Below are 6,000 nucleotides of genomic sequence, written 5' to 3'. Positions count from 1 at the left end.
ATCAATGCTGCCCAAACACAGCCCAGACCGGGTAATGACCCATTTTCCAATATATATAACCCGGGTTGGCGGAATCATCCAAATTTTTCTTGGAGGCAGCAAGCTTCTAATACCTCCCAACCCTTCTCCCAAAATTTTTAAAACCCTCAGAATTTTCATCTCTACCGTCCCTCAACTCAATTTCACCATCCTCCTCCTCCAACCCAAAGAAATACAGCCTTTGAGGAGAAGATGTTGACTGCCCTTCAAGGTTTGGAGGCAAACACACAACTATTGCACTCTCACACGCGATCAATTGCTAAGCTAGAATTCCAAATGGGTCAACTAGCTAATGCATTAAAAAAGCGAGAGGAAGGCAAGCTTCCAAGTCAACCAATGAGTAACCCAAGAGGACAATACGTGTTTCAAGAAACTCGATTAAATCATGAGCAAGCCAATGCTTTGAGTACCCTTAGGAGTGGACGTGTAATAGATCATAAGATTGGGGAGGATAACAATAAGGAAGATGAAGAAGAGGAGAGGAATGTATCACATGAAAACCCAAAATCTTCTTCAGCTAGTCCACCATCTGCCACAACCCACATTCCAAAGGCTCCATTCCCTGAAGCACTTAATGCACCCTCTCCCTTTGGCAAGAAGGGAACTTCATTAGAAGAAATGATGGAGGTCTTCAAACAAGTTAAAATCAACCTCCCACTCCTTGATGCCATCAAACAAGTTCCCTCTTATGCCAAATTTCTCAAAGACCTTTGCACCCAAAAGCGAAAATCTAGGACACATGTGCCTAAAAAGGTCCTCCTAACTGAGCAGGTAAGTTTCATTCTCCAACACAACACCCCTCCAAAATTCAAAGATCCTGGCGCTCCCACTATTACCTGTGTTATAGGAGATAACTCCATTGATCGAGCACTTTTAGATCTAGGGGCAAGTGTGAATCTTCTACTCTATTCAGTCTATGAAAAATTTGGGTTGGATGAATTGAAACCTACCTCGGTATCTTTACAATTGGCTGATAGATCGGTGAAGATGCCACGGGGAATGATTGAAGATGTTCTTGTCAAGGTAGACAAATTCTATTTTTCAGTAGATTTTATCGTCCTTGACATGGAACATGTGCCCAACCTAAAAAAACAAATCCCTGTGATTCTTGGTCGTCCCTTTTTAGCGACAGCCAATGCATGTATCAACTGTAGAACTGGGGCAATGGATATATCATTTGGGAACATGAAAATTAAATTGAATGTGTTTCATAACGCTGACCAACATGTGAGGGAAGAAGAGTGTTGCCTAATTGATGAAATGGATGATCTTGTAGAGGAAGCCCTTCCTTATATCTTAGCAGATGACCCCCTAGAGACATGCTTGGCCCATTTTGACATTGACAACTTTGACATGGATAAGGCCATAGAAGAAGTCAATATCTTACTCGACAATCAATCTCCCATGAGTTCCCTTCCTTGGAAGATCCGACCTGAACCTCTTCCCCCCATTTCTAGCGCACCACTTTGTCCTTCCATTGATTCTCCACCTAAACTTGAGTTAAAGCCACTTCCGACAACTCTTAAGTATGCCTTTCTAGGACCAGAAGATACCCTTCCTGTAATCATCGCGGCCAACTTATCTACTGAACAGGAGGGTAAACTTTTAAGGGTGCTAGAAGAGAATAAACATGCCATAGGATGGTCTGTAGCCGATTTGCCCCTCTATTTGTATGCATCGAATTCATCTAGAAGATGATGCAAAGCCCACCCGAGAAATGCAAAGAAGACTCAATCCTAACATGAAGGAGGTAGTCAAGAAAGAAGTGGTGAAGTTATTAGATGCCGGAATTATTTACCCAATTTCTGATAGTAAGTGGGTGAGTCCGACATAAGTGGTACCCAAGAAATCAGGTATCACTGTGGTTGAAAATACGGAAGGAGAATTGATACAAACACGCACAACCACGGGTTGGCGCGTGTGCATTGACTACAGAAAACTTAATTCAATGACTAGGAAGGACCATTTTTCTCTACCTTTCATAGATCAAATTTTGGAACGGTTGGCTGGTCAAGGTTTCTACTGCTTCTTAGATGGTTATTCTGGATATAATCAAGTACCTATTTATCCGGACGATCAAGAGAAAACCACCTTTACTTGCCCATTTGGGACATTTGCATATAGGAGGATGCCTTTTGGATTATGCAATGCACCCGCAACTTTTCAATGTTGCATGATGGCCATTTTTTCAGATATGGTGGAAAACTTTCTAGAAGTGTTCATTGATGATTTCTCAGTTTTTGGCCTATCTTTTGACGATTGTCTGGACAATTTGACTTTAGTTTTGAAAAGATGTAAGGAGACCAACCTAGTATTAAGTTGGGAAAAGAGCCATTTCATGGTTCAAGAAGGCATAGTTTTAGGACACGTCGTGTCCAAAAGGGGCATTGAAGTAGATAAAGCCAAAGTCGATCTTATTTCCAATCTCCCTCCACCTAAAACTGTGAAACAAATCCGATCATTCCTTGGCCATGCTGGTTTCTACCGTCGCTTCATTCAGGATTTCAGTAAAATTTCCAAACCCTTGTGCAATCTTCTTGCCAAGGACACTCCCTTTGTCTTTAATGAAGCATGCAAAGAGGCATTTGAAAATCTTCGCTCGAAATTGACCACTGCACCTATCATACGGCCTCCTAATTGGACCCTTCTATTTGAACTGATGTGTGATGCATCTGACTATGCCATTGGGGCAGTTTTAGGGCAATGGCTAGATAAGGTACCTCATGTCATCTACTACGCTAGTAAAGCACTCTCAGATGCACAATTGAACTACACCACCACTGAGAAAGAATGCTAGCTGTAGTATTCGCGCTAGACAAGTTTCGATCTTACCTATTAGGATCCAAGGTTACCGTATTCACTGATCATGCTGCCCTTCGACACCTTCTTGCAAAGAAGGACACCAAACCCCGTCTGATTCGATGGATTCTTTTACTACAAGAATTTAACTTAGAAATTCGTGACAAGAAAGGAACTGCAAATGTCGTAGCAGACCACTTGTTAGATGTATGCCCTAGAAGCCAATTTTGGCTGACACATTATTAATTCTAGTACATAATTTGTACTTGACTTTATTATTATTGAATAAATGAAAGGCATCTTTTTCATTCATATTATTATTATGTCTATGAATCGTCCAAGGAATTAATAAGATGATGATGCATATTCTCAAGAGTTGAGAATTTGAGCCATGTATCATTAGTGATTAATTTCTAAACGCTCCTGATCGATGGATCATTACGAGGACGGTGATCGATCCGATGAGATCAGTGCACACATTACTTTCCCTATGGATGGACGAGACTTGAGTCCACGGTGTAGGAACACTGAAGTAATAGTGCAGGTGCTTGTTAGAGAACAAGGATACTGAGCGTGACCAATACAAGAAGTCACTTGGATGTCTATCCACTCGTCAGTGACTTGCTTGATATTGCAGTAGTGTGACTGGTCCTTTGACCTACAATGCTTCGGCTACTCACAGTGAGGTTATTGTAGTTTGACTGCACACATACATGGTCTCTAGCCATATGGGTCCATGCAGTGTAGATTGGCTGCAGTAGGTTCACTGTAGGAGTAGGGTATGCACCTATAAGGAATCTATCGACCTTGATAGATAAGGAGAGATCCTATGTGATTTATAAGACTGAGTTCGTAAGACCTCGGCCGGGGCAGATTGCACAGTGGAGAAAGAGTTCTCCGCTCTCGAACTTAAGTCGAATAAATCTTGACATATGACAGACGAAGGGGTTTGACGAGTTATCCATGACCTCCGTCTTGTAGGGATCCACGATAGAAGGACTGTATCACATAATAACTGCACCTAGAGGTTCACCATTCTATTCTGCTGGATAGCCACTACATGCTGCTAGGTGTCACTGATGGATGGTGGGACTCACAGGGATTATCTCGATGATCGATTAACCCTAATGAGTAGAGTTGGAATCATTCCAATCCATTGAAAGGACTTTTCAATGATATTGTGATAGAGATCACAATATATCTCACTACCAGTCAGAATAGAACCTATGGGGTCACACACACTAGAAGTATTGACCGATTCGATGGTTGGAAAGTGATTATGAATCATGAGTAATCAATTCGATTGATAATAAGTTGAAGAAGGAATGGGAATTGATTAATTAGACTTAAAACACGAATCCTACTTCGAGTAGGATTCCTAGAGTCCTAATTGGATTAGGACTGAGAATCCTAATTGGAGTAGGACTGGGATTCCTACTTGAAGTAGGATTCCTACAATCCTAATTAGATTAGGAGATTTGAATTAAAATTGGATTCCTACTTGGAATAGGATTCCTAGAGTCCTAATCGGATTAGGACTTCGGATTCAAATTAGAGTCCTAGTTGGATTAGGACTAAAATTAAATAAGTCCTAATTGGATTAGGATTTCTTAAGTCCTAATTAATTATTAATCTAATGAATCAACATGACTCCTAATTGGGTTAGGATTGAAGAGTTCAATTGAGTCATGGTTCATTCAAGTTCTAATTGGATTAGGACTAGTATAGATTGAACCCAATTGATTCATGATTTGGTTAATCCTAATTAGATTAGGACTAAACCATGAGAAGGACACCTAATCCTCCTTAACTAAGTAAGAGGGGCATAAGCCCCTCTCCTCTTGGTTGGTGCGGCATGAAGAGAGGGAGCCGGCGCCCCCTCTTGGAAATAAGTCAAGGGCTCCTAACTTGTAGGAGCCCTTCATGACTTTAAAAAGGGAGGTGGGCGGCTGACCTAGGGCATCATTAGAAGCCCTCCTCCTCTCCAATTCGTGGCCACCCTTTTCTCCTCTTGGATCAGCCGCAAGCAAGAAGGAAAAGGGCCTTGATAGTCTTCTTCTTCCTCCTTCGTTTGGGATTCAACACAAGGAAAAGGAAAGGCTGCATCTAGCCTTTTGGATCTTCTCCCTTGATCCCTTCATCTTCTTCCTCCTCCCTCTATCATTCAAGAGTTGAAGTAAAGGAAGGTGATCAGCCATCAAAGTAATCTCTGCAAGGGAGCTAGCACTCCGGGGAGATAGAGAGCTTGGATTGGTCCTCTGCTTCGTGTGGATACCCGTAGAGGCCGGGCACTTGAACGGCTTCAAGCGAACCTTCATCCAAAACCACGATCATCAGTTTGCGGTGATCATCTACCCGCACAAGGTGAAGATCTGATCTTCCTAAAGGTTCTAAAAGTTTTAATTCTTATCTATCTACGAACGGTTTCTTGAAACACGTTCATGCGATGAACGTCGATCCCGCTTATGCCGATTCCGCTGCCATCTGAATTTTTTTGAATTTTCTGCGGCATGGGCGGATTCCCAACAGTGGTATCAGAGCCAGGATTCGTAGATTAAGGTAAGAATTAATTATCTAAAGGCATCTTAGATCTGAAAATTGAAGGATTATGTGTGCTGAAAATTTCTGCATGCAGATTTTTCAGGGTTGCTGAATTTTTGCATGCTGATTTTTATGTGATAAGATGATGATTCTAATTGCATTGTTAATGAGATTACAAAGTTTAGAATCATGATTAGCATGATCAGCAACCTATGTCATAACATAATCAATTAATTCTCAGATCTGAAAATTATAATTGCTGCATATGGTGATGATCATAGGATTCAAACCCTTTTGATATTAAATGTAAAGACCTGCGATGTGATCTGCAATGTCATGTAATTTTTTAGATGCTTGCATGCATCTTATTTGATGTTTTGAGAGGCCTGCGTGCCTCCTAAAAGAAGATGTAATTTATTATTATTTTTATTTTACATCTGGTTGTATTTCTGTGATGTGATGTACGTCAACGATCAAGTTGAAGACAAGGCATGAGATGAACAGGGGTCTAAGCGGTTGATGGCGATTGGATCAAGAGTTGGTCAAGGATCGAATCAAGGAGGCTTGGAACCAATTCAAGAGTTGAAGACCAGTTGATCGATTGACGTGCATGTGCTTGTA

Source organism: Phoenix dactylifera, unplaced genomic scaffold (genome assembly GCF_009389715.1).
Source record: "Phoenix dactylifera cultivar Barhee BC4 unplaced genomic scaffold, palm_55x_up_171113_PBpolish2nd_filt_p 000533F, whole genome shotgun sequence".
NCBI lineage: Eukaryota > Viridiplantae > Streptophyta > Magnoliopsida > Arecales > Arecaceae > Phoenix > Phoenix dactylifera.
This window is presented reverse-complemented; position numbering follows the sequence as displayed.